The sequence below is a fragment of the Triturus cristatus genome, chromosome 2_2 (genome assembly GCF_964204655.1).
Source record: "Triturus cristatus chromosome 2_2, aTriCri1.1, whole genome shotgun sequence".
Lineage (NCBI taxonomy): Eukaryota > Metazoa > Chordata > Amphibia > Caudata > Salamandridae > Triturus > Triturus cristatus.
In genome coordinates this window covers 449,950,288-449,969,225 of record NC_140582.1, presented here as the reverse complement: position 1 = coordinate 449,969,225, position 18,938 = coordinate 449,950,288, and the positions used below count along the sequence as shown (strand labels likewise).

The 18,938-nt window shown below is 41.3% G+C and overlaps 1 pseudogene; it reads right to left on the bottom strand.

Annotated features, from left to right (window-relative positions):
* Positions 1 to 7,907: 7,907 nt before the first annotated feature.
* On the bottom strand, positions 7,908 to 10,303 carry LOC146862343 (methylated-DNA--protein-cysteine methyltransferase pseudogene; annotated as a pseudogene).
* Between the last annotated feature and the right edge of the window lie 8,635 nt (positions 10,304 to 18,938).

Below are 18,938 nucleotides of genomic sequence, written 5' to 3'. Positions count from 1 at the left end.
ATCAGTTTGCCAAGGCCAGAAGTGTTTGCTTTGCCAGTGCTGGTTCTGCTTCCTCTCTTTGCTTACTTGTGCTACCTCAACCATGTACAGAAATTAAACATATGAATAGAAGTAGAACATGTGCCTGGCGGGAGACCTGATAGAAAATAATCACATGCTGAGGGATTGCCTTTGAAAGACCTCTGCAAAGACATAGACCACAAATAGCAATATTTCTGTTAGCCATATTTGTAGCCCAGTAGTCCACAAATCGATTAGTACAATTTGGCATTTTATGGTGTGCAGCCTGCTGATGGCCAAATTCAATATACTTAGAGCAGAAATTATTTTAGGAGTTGCTTATGATTTGCTATCAGGCACTGTAGGATTTTCTTAAATGAGGAACCCAATAAAAATTTGAAACACAAAGCACATCAGTATTTCAAATATTTCTGAGCATATTGTGTGACTCAGGTAGTGTTTCTTGCTTCCATTAAATACAGGATCAGAGTTTATTGCTAGCCATAATTAACTGCTGAAACTTAATTGATGATCAGAGTGAAATGCAGCCTCTCTCGGAACAACACTGAGATACTGTTCGTTGAGGTCATCTATCAAATACACACACATAGATTACATTTATGTTTGTAATATAGGATTGAAGGCACAATTATTACATTATTACTGAGAATGATAACTGTTAATCCTAACTTCACTTTCTAATTTATCTCATTCTGTTACTTAAAGCTGCTGTCATTAGACTCCTCCTCTGTCAGTAGGTATTAATATACAACATTGTTCCCCACAGCAAATTACATTATGGGGCCGATTTCGATCTTGCTGGGAGAAGGCTCCGTCCGACTCGGATCCGGAGGGCTTTCCGACCGACACATGCTCCGGGGCTCCAAGCACCCGAGTACGATATACGATGCGAACAAGCGCTGACGGACATGGGTCATTCGGAGCCCCATTGAAGTCAACTAGAGCCTGTTGTACGACGCCTACATAAGCTCCCATTTATTTGAAAGGTACGTTGTGCACAAAGGCGCCCCTGTAGTGGAGATGTGTCTGTGCCACCCGCACCGTACATACATGTGTAGGGGGGACCCTTGGGCCCCCCCTGTGATTGACTCGTAAGGCAACGGGTGAAGGGTCCCCTGGATCTCAATTAGCACCTTTAGCGTAATTGCTCCTTTTGGGGAAGATTGAGGCTGTGGGCGTGCTGTACCCCTAAAGTCTTAAACTCCAAAAGCATGGCCACAGGCTGGGGGCATAGAGGACAGTGGGGAAACAGCCATTACAACACGGCTGTTTCCCCACAAGTCATTACATCGCATGCGTCACAACGCGTAGCCATTACTACACATGCCATTACATCACATGCGCTTTTACAACGCATGCAATGTAATGGCAATCCACATCGTTGTGAGGAAACTGAGGCTGTTCGGTTTCCTCACAATGACGTGCACCATGCACTGCCCCTCAGACTATGCTGGAACCAGGAGAGCGGAACCACGAGGAGAGAGAGGTAAGGGGGATTGGGCTTGGGGTGGGGGTTACTTTTTTAGGGTTTAGGATAGTGTCGAAGTAGTGTTGTAATATTTGTGTAGTGTAGGGTTGTGTTTTAGGATTTTGGGTAGTGTCGGGGGGTCGTGCAGGGTAGTGTTAGAGTGTAGGGACCAGACTGGGGGTGGGTGGAGGGTCGTGCTGGGGGTAGTGTTTTAGGGTTTAGGGTAGTGTTGTGGTGTGTAGTGTATGGTAGTGTTTTAGGGTTTAGGGTAGTGTTGGGGGGTCGTGCAGGGTAGTGTTAAGACTGGGGGTCGGGGTAGTGTCATGCAGGGATACTAAATTAGGGTTTAGGGTAAGGCAGTGTAGTGTCACTTACCTTTCATACATTTACCATGAATATACCTTTACCACGCATGCCTTTGCATTGTAATGGCATGCGTGGTAAAGGAATATGCGTGGTAAAAGTATGCGATGTAATGGCATGTCGTTGTAATGAAAACGTGCAGTAATACCCTTGTTGTAATGGCACGCGTTGTATTACTATGCGTTGTAATGAGTCATATTCAGGACAGTGTTAACCTCAATTTTATGATGTAATGGGTCCCAAGATAAGGGACAAAATCAGCGTACCAAAAATGCAGTCAAATAAAAAAGGAAGTACTCAATAAGTGAGTTTTATGGTGGAATTCGAAAATTTCTAAAGATTTGTTACAAAAAGGTTAATGGTACAAAACAGAATAATTAAATACAGAAAATGCTAGGAAACATAAAAACCTATTGCCATTAAGGCTATCAGTGCAGATAAGAGACATAACCAGAGAAAATGCTAAGTCCCAAATGTGCAGCAAAATCAATAAGGAATCAGAGAACATCCCTAGTAAAATAGGAAAAGTCTCTGGTTTATCCCCAAATTTCAGGGTAATAGGAAATCTTCCCAGAGTATATTATGAAAAGTGCAGAATCATTGTGGTGTGAGCAAAGAAAACAAATTTCAGCAAATCAGAATAAACAATTTGTAATCATCATATAGCCCTACCATCTAAGCACTAACATAAATAGTGATTCTGTCCCCTCTGACCTAATGTCTTCCGGAGGTGTTAGAACAAACTAGTTACAAAAGCAACAGTGAATCATTGTGAATGAATGTAATGCTGCGTGCAAAAGGAAGGTCCTTAGGTAAATGTGTCATTAGGGAGGCCATGTTAGAGTGCCTTCTTCTAGAACACTGCCATTCAGAAATAAACAAACAAGACTTGCTTGACTACTTGCAGCAGAAACAATAAACAGTGAATATAACATCCATTTTGAATAAGATGGCGTTGAGGACTTAGGCTCAGCTGAGCCCTAGTTAGCATACACCAGGAAATACACTTAAGCAGGTCATATTAAAATAGTTCCAAAGACAACAGTATCATATCAGCGCACACATTGTAAATTTGAGCAGAACTAAGTCTTTTGCACTCTATTAATAATGCAAAGGTTTTGAACAGTGTATAAAAGCTTCCTCAAGACACACCTCATTACGAGTGGCCAAGCAATTACTATTCCATCTCAAACGTCTGTTTGTGAAGAGATCACTATTGTGAGTGTTGTGACTTTTATCGAACCAGGCAAATTTCAAGGTGCAATAAAGTTTTAATTCCCAATAAATTTTGGCAGGCCAAGCCCGCTGGAATTTGAAGGGGGCAAAACGCCCCGTAAATGCCAAAACGTGTACATTTTGGTGCGGTAATCACCACTACCATGTTATGTGCTATTTCAAGAGCAAAACGTGAACTAACCAATAATTATGACACCTGATAAAATCCAAAAACATCGGTGTCGAGTTTCACCAGCTGTGATAACTATTGCATCTGTACCAGGCTACCCAGTCTTTTTTTTTTAATTCTTCTCTTTGTTCCACGATCTCTAGAATACTTGCTGTAGGAATGCTGTACACTAGGTTACTGCCTTCAATAAGGAATATGAGACAGAAAAAAAGTTCAACCGTTAAGTGCTGAGTTTTCTCTTTAATGAGATAACATTCTCACAAAATCCTGACAGGGCATTTTGTTGCTGTTCCAAGACTATAGATTTCTTCCATTGAATTATTTAATAGTTTGTGAATAGATTGCTGCTTTAACGCCACATAAGAGCAATCTAAGAGCACAGAACACAGCAATGCACCTACATGGCTTTAATTTGCATATTTTTAGAGCATCATTTAATACAGGTCAACTGTCAGGACGTTTCCCGAGCACACGTTGCATTGTATATGAAAATCCAACAATCCCTAATGTAATGTATTTCGATAAACCTAATGCGAGGAACAAGAATCTTCAAAGGGAACTTGGGCTAAACTAACTTTATAGTCTCAAAGACAGGCAAGGTTTTGTAAACGATCCCAAACGTTTAATTGACTGAAAACTGATGTGAAGAAAGTGACAGCTATTTGATCAATCACTGTTCTACAGTTTTCTTTTTTACAAGGTCACTTGCCAATGATCAACTTGCTATCAATGTAATGTTTTTGAGGGGAATACAAATGTAAATGACTGGAAGTGTTGCTTATGCACTAGTTTGTGTTTTTTTTCTGTTTGTGTTTTTTTTCTATCTGGCTGTGCTGTTGCCCACTATGTATGATTTAAGATTCGCTCCATTTTTGTTTTTATCAAATTGTATTTCTGTTACTAACTTTCCCTTTTGTTCAGCAAGCATAATGCAAAAGAAAGATAAAGCAAAACTATGGGATGTAAAAACATTCATTTTTATAATAAAAAATTGAAGAGAAGACAAAATGCTAAAAAAAAAAAGCATAGAGAATCAGTTTTCAATCATATTGCATCTATTAGGAAACAAATAGTAAAAAGAGAAGCACAAGACTAATCCATCAGGAATTATAGATGGGTTATAGTCAGTAAAAGTGTTATTAACTATGACTCTCATTAAGTCATTAGTCTGAATACCAGATTCTGAATCCGAATATTTGTTGCTTTGATATAATAACACAGGATTTTACAAAGGGAATCAGCTCCTTCCCCCTGTAACCCTGCCTCGCCCTTCCCCGGGTCTCCAAAGAATCAAGTGAAGCAACAGAAAGGCACATTTTGTGTTTTTCCCACATTTGACTACCTCTCTTCTGGTTTTTGTTGGGTAACAAGAACAAGGGATCCACAAATTAAACTTACTTGCAGGTTAACGACCTTGTTTGGTAACAAGAACAAGGGATCCACAAATTAAACTTACTTGCAGGTTAACGACCTGTGCTTTATTGATGTTGCCATTGGTAAGATTAAAAGATTGTAAAATGGGATGTCACAGAAGTATAATTGGTCCCCACTTCCTCAGGTCAACATTTTTCAGCCTACTTATTGAGCCCTATACGGGGACTAATAACATCTTCAGGACCGGTGTATCCCTACAATAACTACCCCTTCTCTATTACTAAATGTTACATTAAGGAATAAGGCATTGGGTGTTCAACTTATAATGCACTGAAATGATCAAAAAAATATATACTTATGGATAACATTAAACGGTCAGGTGTTGCTATCTGTCAATGAGAAGGTAACAGGCAAGTGAGCAGGGTTAACAAGCTATAGTATCATACATTTCTCCTACAGGCATATGGGCACTAATTAGTGTGAATTGATTGCAACATTTAAATACTTCCGACATGCAGTAATCTGTATCCACAGTGTATTATGGCATACAAATGCAGAACATGCAAACTGTAGCACACTATTGGTAACTTCTCCTATCATCTCACCCTATTCTTTTTTGGGGTGTCAACCCTATGGAGTGGAAACTATAGTACGCCTCTGCAGTCAAATACTAATGGAAAACAAGGAAATTGTTTTGAATGTCTGGTTTTATTCAGTGTCACTAGTTATGAAAGGAGGCAATAGGGTAAGCATAATAAAAACAGAAATATGAATGTTTCCAGGATTGTTGTTATAGTTCCTAATTATATTCATTGTCAGTAGTCGTTGTAGGAGGTGATATAGTAGACAAAAATAGAAATCGGAAAATGAAATGCCCATAGGACTTACATGATTAAGAGAAATTACTGTGAGTTGCACCTTAAATGATAGACGCTCCAATTCAGAATGGTGAAAAAAAACTTTCGGTTTTCTGCTTGACATAGTGTTTCACCAACTCTTTGTAGCCTTTCCCTGAACAAATATGGAAACACAATACATGGATCCTGCTACCCTCCTCTCCCCCCTCTCTACCTTCCTGAACCTCAATATTTAAATGCAATGCTTGCTGTCCTGCCGTCCTTCCCCACCACCCTTTGGCCCTTCCCTCCAGGGGCTTTATGAAGCGCCCCACTCTAGAAGTGATTGACACTGACAGAAGTTGGGTCCAACTGAAAGTTTGATGATATATTTTCGGACGTTTTCTGTCTGCAGAAGAAAGCGCATAAAACACTGAAGCTGATAACTGTGACAGGGTCAAGTGATGTGAATCTAGCACTTTCGAATCAGGGCTGAAAATTGAGCCAAAAAAGTGAAGGGGCTAGAGAAAGCATAATGGGGTAAAAGAGAACAGAGAGAGGCAAATAAAAAGAATGAGCGAGTGAGAGAAAGATAGCACATACAAAGGAGGGGAGAAAAGAATGAAAGAATGGTAGAAAGTGTAAAGAAGGGGAAAGGAAGGAAGGTAGGAAGAAATGATGAAAGGGAAGAGGTAAACAATAATATAAGAAAAGAAGGAACGTTTGAAGGAATGATCCAATGAAGTATGGAAGGAATATGAAAAGCATGGATGGAATGATGAATGGATTGATGAGAGAGATGTTGGATTGATGCAAGCATGAATTATACATGGATGAAAATGCATGGATATGTGAATGGATGAATCAAAAGTTGCATAGATGGATGTATTGATGGTTCAGTGAATGGAAAGATGAAATTTCATGTAGATGGGTGGATGGTATGATAAATGAATGGGTGAAAATATAGGCATATAAGGGGTGGAGATAGATAGATAGAGAGGCGAATGTAAAGGAAGTGGAACATTGAGGTAGATGGATGGTAGATGGAAAGGTGAAAGAATTGATAGATGAAAGGAAGGATGAAAGAATGAATGGTTGAAAGGATGGATTAGTGATTTCACAGCTTGATTGGTAAAACGATTGATAGATGGGTGAGTGGATGGGCATATAGACATTTGGATGGATGGATGGATGGATGAATGGGTTAATGCATGGATCGATGGATGAATGGATGGATGGAAGGATGGATGAGAGCACAGATGATGGATGGATTAATGAGAGCATAGAAATGTGGATGGATGGATGGATGGAAATGTGAAGGATGAATGGAGGGAAGGATAAAACAATAGATGGAAGGTTGGATGGATGGGTGAAAAGGTGAAAGCATGAGTGGATGGAAAGCAGAAATAATTGAAGGTTAAAAGAATGGATGGAGGGAAGGATGGATGGATGGATGGGTGGAAAGGTGAAAAGATAAGGATGGATGGATGGAGGAGTAAACGAAGAAATGGATAGATGGGGGAGTTAATTAAAGGATGGTAGGGTTTAGGGAACTCTTTAGAGAGAGGGGCATGTTCATGTGGTGCCATCAAAGGTTTGGATCAAAAAGGGAGAATTTCAATATTAAGGTTTTTCTCTTTCCTCCCTCCTTCCCTCACCAAGCCTAGGACTATGCTTTCTACTCTCAACAAGAGTGCAGAAAAATACACCCTTGTGACAGCAGCACTGTTAGAGTCTTTGCCCAGAAAGAAATACCTGGGGGCATATTACGGAAGTGCCCTGGGGGCGCAACGGGCGTTTGCGTCTGCTTTGCGCTCCTCGGGGCACTTTGGTATTACAGAAGGGGGCCACAGACACTTGCACATTCCCTTCTGTAATACTGACAGCGCTGGTGTACATAAAGTGCCAGAGTTATCATCAGAAGGCGTTCCCTTATTTGCAAGGGGGCGCAACCCCATACAAATAAGGGAATCCCTTTGCCTCTGCGCCCAGGCCGTATTATAGACTGTCAGTGTGCCCCCTGATGTCAGCCCTCTGGAGGAGGCATGGGGGTCCCATGGGCCCCCACAACACTCACTGCACCCACCTGTAAGGAGATCTCTAATCCCCCTTCAAAGTGCAGGTGAGTTCCCGCCTGCACTGTGAAACATGGAATGGCTTCAAAGCAGCCGCTTTGTTTTTCACATGAATTCACTGTCCCCAGGGCAGCGCGAGTTCGCGGCTGCCCTGGGTGCAGTGCATTCATCCTGATACAGTGCATTTTCCTTGTTTGCTCCATGCGCACCTTTTAAATGGTGCGCCCAGTGCAACAAGTTGCACCGGGCGCACCATTGTGCGCAACAAGTTCTACAGAGTTTTTGAAGCACTCACTGGGATCTGTTCTCCCACTGCGAGGACAGCGATGGCGTCTCTCTCTCTTCTTGTGTTGGAACTTTTTGTCTCAAGCTTGCTGCATGCCTGGCACTTTGCTGCTCTGCACCTCTGCCCATAGGAGCCTCTCTGGGCCGAGCAGCCACTCCTTGAGGAGGTTTCCCTTTCCGCTCATATAGGCGCCCAGCGCCCCATTCCTGCAGACCACGCGGTGGCACAGGATCAGGTGCGGTGCAGGGTTGCTCTGCATAACGCAACTTACAAGCCGGGCGGCCTTCTTGTTGCCTGCCAGGATAGCCAGCTACTTGTAGGAGACCGAGTCGCCGAACTTCGCCAGGCTGGAGAGGGTCAGCAATACCTGGCGGGTGAAGGAGTCCTTCTCAAAGACCGGGTAATGGAATGGGAGCAGCGGGAGCTCGCCAACCTTCCCGGGATCTGAGAAGTAGGCCAACAGACAGGCCGCGCACAGCTTCACGGGCTCGGGCACCTCATCGGGCGCAGATTGGACCTTGAACTCTAAGGGCCTTGCATCACTCACCGGCTGGGGCGCAGCGGCAGCCTGCAGCTTCACATCGTGGACCCCGGCAGTGCAGCCCAAGAGCTGGATCAGGCCCAGTGGGCTCTGAAGGGCCAATATTACGAAACCATGTTACCATCTCAAGTTGTTTATTGTACTGACTGCTGAGCAGTCGTCCACTCTCTGGCTGTCAGTAACCTGTCGCTTTTATAATACATTTTATGAAGGCTGCAATTACTTGAATAACAGTTATTATAATTTTAGAATATCAGTTATATATGTTGGAAATGTATTACATGTTCAGGGTGCAGAAATAAGGAGTGCAAGTTTGTAGCTAGTGTATGTAAACGTGTAAGGAGGGAGGAGAATGTGAGGCAAGGTATGATCTTGGTTTTATGCCCCGTGTTCAGAGATATTTTGTTCTAGAGCCGCAATGTTAGGTTGGCGCTCTAGTTGTTGTAAGCCCCAGTAAGCCTGGCCCAATACTTAATGGAGCATGGATGCACAGTGGATGCAAGCAGTAAATGTATGACATTACATCGCATACATTCACTACCCATGGCTTTACAACACAGTCGTTAGTATTAATTACTATTCCTACTCCAGTTTGCGCAACAGCAGGGAAAGGTGTTGGATTTATAATCCAACATATTCCCTGGTGTTGCACGCCCACTACAGCAAGTCGTTGATACGACTTGCGATGTAATGGCACGCGTGGTAACAATGCAGTCGTTATAACGACAGCATTGTAAAGTTATCGCTTTGTGTTTACAGTGTTGTAAACATTGTTCTCAGCAAGCAGCGGATGTGCAGAGGCAAGCCCGTCTGTGCCCTTCCACGGCCGAACATGGCCAAAGGCCAGATTCCCTGCATATATGGGACCAGCTCATCATTTCTATTCACAAGCTGAACTCTATTAGTTCAACTATAAGATAAGCAAATCTTGTCAGCATGCAGTATCACCGGAAGATTCTTATTTGGTCTGAAATACGTGCAAACGAGGCTTAAAACTTCAAAACACCAGTGCCAACAGGGTAGTGCAGTCTCCGCCTGAAAAGGTCAGTCACAATTGGTAACTGTTATAGATCACTACCAAAACATTACGCAGAGCTGTTTATTTTAATTGATGATAAGCAAGGAGAAGCTGCTTTCATCACAGAAATCTGGCTGCAAGACAATTCCATGCCAGAGGTAACTATGGCTCTCCCTCTAGGCTATAGTATGGCCAGATGCGATTGGGAAGATATGAAAGATGGCAAGATAGCTATTATCTATAAAAATATTTTATGTGGTCAATTCAAGCCCATGAAGTTCCAGGGGAGTGAATGTCTCTTTCTCACTAGAGCTTTCTGCCACCTTCACATTTTCAGGGTTATTGATGTATCACCCTCCAGGTCCTGCTACTGAATTTAGAAAAGCACTTCCACATTTACTGGCAGAACGCAGTTTAAAGAAAGGCATCTTTCCACTGTTGGGGGACCTCAACATACATTTTGATTACATGAACAATGAGATAACAAAAGATTTCATTTAGGACATGGCTGCTATTCAATTGATTGAACTTGTAAATCAGTCAACCCACCAACTAGATCATCTTTCAGACCCCATCTTCTCAAATAGTATGGAGCTGAGAGCAGACATACTCTTTCAAATATATTGGCCAGACTTTTATCTAGTCCCATTTTCCATTGGCTCTTGCCCATATGTAAGCAATACCCCCTATTAAGTTACGAGATGGAGGTCCAAATCAGATTCCATAAGATGTGGAGCGTCATTTTGCTCCATCTACCATTCGCACAGCGAAATGCAAACATATTCAATGAGACACCTTTCTTAATTCTGTAATCCATTTTCTTCCTTGTTTTCTTTCATTTATATTTATGTTATTTGCTTACTCCGTTCACATACAAGGCTTCATGTATCACCATTGCTTCAAATGCTAATGACATGCCTATCCAGGCCTTAATTCTGCAGCACGTAGGGATACATAGTTTATCATCGGGAGCCTTCTCTGCATAGACCTAATGCATTTTGGGCTCGAACAGCTCTTCGTCAAGGGAAACTACAAAGTTAAAATCACCATTTATTATTTTGTAACATTGGACATGCAACGTAAACTTTGTACAGCTACTTACATTGCACAAAACACCAATTTCTACCTTTTAAAGAAACTTTTTTCTTTCTATTTTCCAACCCTTTATCCCCTATAATCATTTCTACCAAATCTATGTCAAAATATATCCCCACTATTTCCACAACATACTGTCAAAAACAAATAAATCATCTTCATTACCAAATACCAAAGAAAAAATGTTCCCCTGTGCAGTCGCATCAATCCAGCTGTGTTCCCAATCTACACCCACCCCATGATCACTCTAAATCTAATAAATATATACATTTTATACCTGCACTCTTGTGCTTCACGATGAAAACGCCACACCTACTCCTCCTCCTACCACTATCACAGTGCACCAGGGTACATCCTCAATCGAAACATAACAAACCCAATTAAATCCCCCCAAGCATGACCTCTCCATCTTGAGCTCCCATCTAAATTCCCACCTTGCACATGACTAGGAATACCACTCAAAACAACCCCTGATGAAGGGCTGTTCGAGCCCAAGATGCATTGGGTCTATGCGGAGAAGGCTCCTGATGATAAACTATGTATCCCTACGTGCTACAGAATTAAGTCCTGGATAGGCATGTCTTCAACATTTGAAGCAATTGTGATGCGTGAAGCCTTACATGTGAACAGAGTATGCAAAGAATATAAATATAAATGAAAGAAAAAAAGGAAGAAAGTGGAAGAAAGTGGATTACTGAGTTAAGAACGGAGTCTCATTGAATATGTCTGAATTTCGCTGTTCGGCTGGTAGATGGAGCAAGATGACGCTCCACATCTTATGGAGTCACACATTCATGCTGCTGGGCAAGGGCACTGGCCAAGTCTGCATGCATATGTTTTTTGCTTTGAGCAACTTCAAATAAAGAAACTAGAGGATAAAAAGGGAGTGCATTCTATCACTCATTTGAAGGTCCAAATTAGATGCCACCAGCTGGGAAAGGTATCTAACGGAATCAGTGCCTAAAATGGGCATACAGGGTAACTATACAGTGATTTTTGACAACTGGCTCAAAAGCACTCTTGACGCTCTAGTTCCCTTAATACTACAAGGGCTATGTTGTCCTTTGGGGTGGGTCCCATGGTTTACAACAAACCTCCTACAGTTAAAAAATGAGACATAAAAACTTGAAAGAGAATGAAGGAAAACATATGATGTGCCCTGTAAGGCAGCATATAAAGACCAGTATCCATATGCAATAAGGGAAGCACGAGTTGCAAATTTCAGTGATGAAATAGAAAAGGCTCCCAATTTGTGGGAGGAGCTGTTCAAAATAGTTAATAGCCTTATGAAGCCAGCCAAAAATAAAACAGGTCCGACCCTCTTAGTGGAGCAATGTAATATGCTCAACAAGTTCTTCTTAGAAAATTTTAACAGCATTCTGCTAGTCTTACCCAGAGATAATACTCAACCCTCAGCCTGGAAAGAAACTCTAACTGTCAACTCTAAGCTATAATTCTTTCTGCTAATGAATAAGGAAAGTGCAGAAGAAATCCTTAAGACCATCAAATCAGGATCCCTGCTTGACCCAGTCCCTCCTGGTATATTGAGGAAAGGGGGCAGCATAATTTCTGCCACACTTATGGATATGTTTAACTACTCCCTGAAGAGTGGCTTGGTTCCAGTGACAAGGAAACAGGTGGTGGTAAAACCACGTTTGAAGAAACCAGTGGCAGACCCTCTCAGGGCAGAACACTACGGTCTCATTTCCGTACACTCAGGGATGGGAAAAACCCTCGCGAAATATGTGAATAAACATCTGTCTGCATTTTTAGAGGCCCATTCTAGTCTTCATCCCACGCAAACAGGGTTCAGGGCAGGCAGCAGTACAGAAATAGCACTGCTTGCAGCAGTGGAAGAACTCAGAGCCATCCTAGACCAAGCGGCCTCGGCAGCAATGCTTCTACTCGATTTGAGCACCCCCTCTGATACAGTGTCTCACCCTGTATTGATTCAAATGCTAGAAGAGGCTGGAATAATTGGAGATGCTTTCAAATGGCTTACAGCCTTTTTAGAGCACAGAAATTTCCAAGTAAGGGAGGACTCATTAACTTCTGCCACATATTCCTTAAATTGTGGTGTCCCCCAGGGAACTTCTTTAAGTCCCACACTTTTTAATTTGTATATGTATCCTCTAGCAGAAATAGTGCAATCACATGGACTAGAGGAAGTCTCCTATACAGATGACACCCTGATTGTCATCTCTCTTACAACAGAATCCAGCAAAACCTCCAATCAACTAAATGCCTGTCTTAAACAAGTCACACACTGGATGTCTTCTAGAAGCTTGAAACTGAACAGTGACATAATGGAGGTTCTAGTTGCAGGAGGAAATAACCTCTCACAGTGGTTGGAACTCAACAGTCCAAGTGAGCTGGGCCCACTATCATTACCCTTACCAACAAGCATAAGCTTGGGAATCGGGATTGAGGATAGGCTCACTATGGAGGTTCGGGCCAAGAAACAGTTGCATGTTACTTCGTGCTACTCTGACTCCTTAAGAAGCTGCTAAGCTGGGTCCCTGCCCCATTCAGAAGAGTGGTGCTACAGGAGCAAACCATTTCACATCTGGACAATGGTAACTCCCTTCATTTAGGGAGTCCAAAGCACATCATTAATTGACTACAGGTAATACAAAACACCACAGCCCGACCCTTTATAAAATCCCCAGGTAAAAATCTGCAGCACCAGCATTGGCAGCTCTGCACTTACTGCCAATACAAAAAGGATTCCAGTTCAAAGTTCTTTACTTTGTTCACCACACCCTTAACAAAAAAGGTCCCCCAGCTCACACAGAGTCTATTGACCTCTTATAGACCTAAAAGAACTTTGAGGTAAGAGGGAAGCAATCTACTAATGGTTCCTAGGATTAAAAGTACGGGATGTGGTGGGGGATCCTGTTCATATCTGACACCTAAATTGTGGAATGCCCAGAAAAAAACTGAAAACCTACTTATTCTAGCTCAATTGCAGAGATGCACATAGGAGAGCAGGGGACTTACCAGCGCTGGGAGGCCCGTTGGGTAGCCATGCACTATTAAATGTCGGTGAATAGATTAGAATAGACTAGATTAAGGAAAAGGTGAAATGTAAAAGGAATTATATCATTAACATACATTACTTGAACAGTTTTCACAGTAATTTTCAGATAATGATTAGAGTTTTCCTGTAAAGTGAGGGGTATGAATGTAGGGCTCCATTGTGACCCATTTCAAGGTCCTTTTTTAGGACGAGCCTAGGCAGCATGTATGTGCTGTCTGGAAGACCTGTTGTATTGAAAAAAAGGCTTCGCTCCCGCATGCTGCTTACGATTGGTTCAGTCCACTGTCCTTCTTCTGTGCTGCCTCCTACGTGGTTCACACAGTGATACCTCACTTCTGTTTTTCGCAGAGGAGCACCACCCAACTACATCTTCCATCCACTTGCACGCTTGATCTGTTGTTGGAGAGAACTCTTTTTGAAATTGTTGCAGCGTGGCACTCGATTCACGACCGCCGCGCTTCAGTGTATGCCTGATGATTATTAATTGTGTGTATTATATTGGAGAAATGCTTTATTTTCATTCACATCATACACAATCAGAACCCTGTGCTGCCGCAGACTTACCCTTGTGTGTGTACAGCACCGGATGACTTCTGCTGCTTTTTCGCTCTGTTACTTTTATGATGCGTAAGTAAAATATGGTATACTTTACTCATTTTAAGCCAACCCTGAAATAAACAAGGATTTGATCTGCCCTCTTCCTTCACACTACTGTTGGTGTTTTGACCTGCTACGCGCTTATCGCAAGTGGGGTGATATTGTTTTCGCATGCGTTTCGGTGTTTTTACCACTGATGTGTACATTTTTTTCCGGGTTATTATTTTGTTGAATTTTGCTTTGTTTTTATTGTGATTAATTATTCTGTATATTTGTCCCAGAAATAAACTTAGTGGGTATGTTCTTTTAAGAAGTTTCTGAGGACGTTAGGTTGCTTGCCCAAAATCACAAAATGTTTAGCTGGCGCCAAGACTTTAACTCATTTCCCCAGCTCCAAAGTCAACTTCTCAGGCCTTTACGCAACATTCTCTTTAGATGTCACTGAATGTCTACAACAGCTATTCACTGACACTAGCAGTAAACAATTAAAAAAAACATGTATTCTATCAAATAGGAGTATATGTACCAATAATTTCTATCTGCCGCATCATATATGCTTCATATTTTATTCTCATTACCATTGCTATGACCACAAACTCTCAGCTTTACAGTGAAGTGCACTATTCTAACAACGGATATGTTCTTATAATGGTTGGAATAATCCCAATGTGGTTGTGCAAAACAAATGCGTAATTTGTGCGTTATTGAATTATTTTGGTGCAAATGCGCATATTTCTCCCATAGATGGACTTAGTGGGTATATTGTTTACAAAAAGTTTCCCAAGTAGGGGTGAAGGTTCCCATTCATAGATCTAGGGCCAAGTACTAAATATCTGCTGCCACAACATGCATATATGCCTTTCTGATAAAATATATAATTCTGTATTTACAGTTAGCACTTCTTTTTCGATCATGTCTGATTGTGGTACTCGTTGCTTTAACAAAATGTTTGTGGCCTGGCTCTGTTAGATTTACTTTCAAGCATTGTTTTAAGATGTTATTAACCTAAAGCCTCCTATAGAGCCAACAAGGCGTTATATTGAATCTTCCCCAGTTATGTGCAAAATCATAGTAGTTGGTGCAAATACTGTTAGACCTCATTTGAAGAAGGTATTAGAGCTCTTTACATCAACATCAGTTACATTACATTAGGACATATTTATTGTGGGTGAGGCAGAGGGAAATTAAGTAATTCACCCAGAATCACAAGATGTTCAGCCAGCGCCGGGACTCAAACCAGTTCCCCAGCTCCAAAGTCGGCTGCTTTCGCCTTTACGCAACATCGTCTTTAGATGTTACTGGATGACAATAGCAGTAAACAATCTTTTCCATCAGATAGAAGCATATGTAGAAATCATATCTACCTGTTGCACTATATATGCTTCATATTTTTACTGTATCATTACCATCGCTATTACTACAAACTCTTAGCTATACATTGAAGTGCAATATTCTAACAATGGATATGTTCATATAATGGCTGGAGTAATCCCAAAGCGGTTGTTTAAAATGCGTAATTTCTGCATTCTTTATTTATTTATCCAAATGTGTATCTTTTCCCCAGAAATAATCTTAGTGGGTATATTCTTTTAAGAAGTTTCCCAACTCTACATGGAGGTTCCTATGTATAGATTTAGGACCAATTACCCGATGTCTGCTGCCAAAAACATCCACATATGCCGGTCAGATCAAAGATTGTGATTTTTAGAGCTGTGCTATTCTGTATTTACTGGAGCCGAGCGGTGTCTTTTGTTAACACTGCTACAAACTGTTGAATGCTGTCTCACCACTCCAGACTCCTTGTCTCTAAATAGGTGTAGTTTAGGGGGGAAAAGTTGCAGCAGATGGTTTGAAAGGTTAAATGTGTACTTTAAATTCTTCAGGCTATCTTCAAACAAGCCGATTGAAATGTGTTTACACCTTTTTTTGACATTGAGAATCATAAGGTAGGAGTCTGGAATGGTGTAAAAAGTTAAAATAGTTTGCAGGTGTGTTTTTAAAAGAGCTAGCTTTTATTTCAAAGCAGAAATCCTCAAAGCTGAAAAGCTATTTCTTGGTGCTCCAATCTGCATACGTTTGTTTTGTTGAAATGTAAACTTCCCGTAAATTGTTCTACATCACCTGAAGTGAAGCTTCCTGTTGAGACTGGAACTTAGTTTCTAATCAGGGTAGGTATTTGTTGTACACACTATCTTTAATCCAAAATTAAATTGGCAGTGATTCTTAGTCCTCTAGACAGTGCTGCAGCTGCATCTCCCTGTTCATACATCCACTACACTCTAAACCAAAACACATAGGTAAAAGACATTGTCATTACAATGCCAATAGCTCTAACTCTCTCAAATGCGAGACGTCCTTACCACTCGATTATTAGGTGCCCGAAACTATGTGTTTAAAAATCACCAACTAAATGAATTGTGAAGGATAAAAGAAGTGCTTGTGATCATGTTCCAAAGGGACAAAGTTTACAAGTAGCTATGAATCAACTTGATAGGTTTGTAGGCATAATTAGAAATCCGGTCAATATGTATAATCACCCTGGCCTTTTTATCTTCAAATCAAGTAATTATGACTTGCGAGTTTAAAGAAAATGAACAAGCTGCTTCTTACTCCATAGAAATTCTTTCAGGGTATCATTGTTAAATTATACATACCTAGTGTGCCTAATAGTGTAAGGAAAGTTTGCCTGTTACAATGTCATTACAAGACAAATGATTTATTGGGTGTCTCGAATTAACCAAGATCTTTTGATATATATATCAACAAAAACCCACTCTGCATTTGAGGGCCCACTCGATGTTAAAAGTATTTCCCAGCTTGCTGGCAGAAAGGAAGGCTTGCACGTAGTGTTCTTTCAAGCATATTTATTCAGCATGCCTCGGTTCCAAACATGTTTCGGGTAACATTGCCCTTGATCACTGGCGTGGGCAAAATCAGGAAGCAGCAATAATTCAAAGCGCATCTGCGCATTCTTAAATACACGCCCCTCACAGCTTAGGTTCGCTTTGCATTGTTGTAAATGTAGTATCCAAGTTGTAAATTGCACATTGCATGCTGCTTAGTGAATACACTGCTTATCCTTTAGTAGGTTTGCACGTTAGTCCACTGCTGCTCACCTTCCAAATATCTCATCGCTATTAAATAATTATAATTATTCTAGCAGTAAACATCATCATTGGTGTTAAGATATTTGTGCAGTTGAAGCATGTGGTTGGTTATCCTAATGGAAACTGAAAAGTAATAGAATGTAGGAATTTTTTATCATTCATGTTTAGATTGGTTCAACCTGTCTGAATGTATTCATGTTATCTATCTGTTATCTATGAATGTGGTATTATATTGTGCTTTTAATTAGTAACAGATTGTGGGAGGTGACAGTAGTTATTCTATATATTTGCTTAAGCTGAATATTTTCCTAGAATTAGCACTTATGATGGGTACTTTTCTGCTGGACAAGTTCATGTGAACAAATTTGGAAACGTTTTGAGTAGGAAAGGAGCAAAGGGAGCGCAGTCACACTATATGACAATAATGTTGTTTTTCCCTGCCACTATACTCCCACTCTTCTCGCTATAATACGACTACTGATGTGTGCCCTTTCATGTCAATGATGTAGTAGAAACATGTGCACCAAAAGCTGGCCATGCTGCTGTGCTTTGGTTGGCAGCTGCTAGAGGTGGTGGAGGGTAGCATAAAATCAATGGACTCTGGTCCACTGAAATGCAGGCGATGCCACGTTGGGTGCAGTTTGAACAATATTGTAGATAGTTTCTGAGCTCCGCTTGTTTAGATATCCAAGACTGGAGTTGTGTAAATGTTTTCTTGAAACATCTCTGGTGGCGACCCATTTTGTACATTCCATTTCTCACTATTTATGAAGGAGAGCCAATCTGAAATTATTTAAGATCTTATATCATACATCCTAACACTTGGGATCACCAAAGATGGAGATCTTTAGCTCGTTAATTTGCATTGGCATAGGGATGACAAAGTCCCAAAATTTTAAGAAGCATTTGCATTTGCAATGCAATAGGTGCAATAGGTCTTGCATTTGCGAGAGTTTGAGCTAGTGGCATTGTAAATGACGATGCCTTTTATTTATGTGTTGGTTTTCAAAACACATAAGTAAAAGAAATTGCCATTTATAATGCCACCTGCTCTAACTTAAACAAATGCAAGACCTATTGCATTTCCAATGCTTGTTGACTAATGGTGGCCCATGAAAGTCCGTATATCGTTGCATATGTGATTTAATGGAAAAAAAAGAACAAGTAATAGAAACAATTAAGCACACACACATCCTCCCCCACACACATATTTATACCATGAAAATAAAAATAAATGTCCAATAATATGTTATATAGTGCAACTTCACTAATACACGTTCACACATTTATTAGTAGCACAAAGGTCAAATTTATAGCGGACAGTGTGGAGGGAGAAAAAGCAGAGAGCAAGAGAGTGCAGAGGGAGTGAGTGAGAGACAATAAAGAGAGCAAGAGCGCAGAGAGAGCTAGCAAGAGAGCAGAGAGAGAAAGATCACGGGGTAAAGAGAGAAGGAGCAGGGGGTAAGAGAAAGAAAGAGCGGAAAGAGAAGCCGGGTGGGGAGAGACCCTTCGAGATATAAGTACACTTGGCCAAGTATGACAGCGTTCTGTGGAATTGTGTAGGTGTGACCTTGTACTGTGGTGTGGAGCGGTGTGTGTGTCGGGGGGGTCACTGGGAAGGTGGGGCCACAGACAACTACCGGCTTAGGGGTGGCATGTGTCGATCTGGGAGCCGAAGGGTGGTTTCAGCACACACAGCCTGCAGTCTGCCC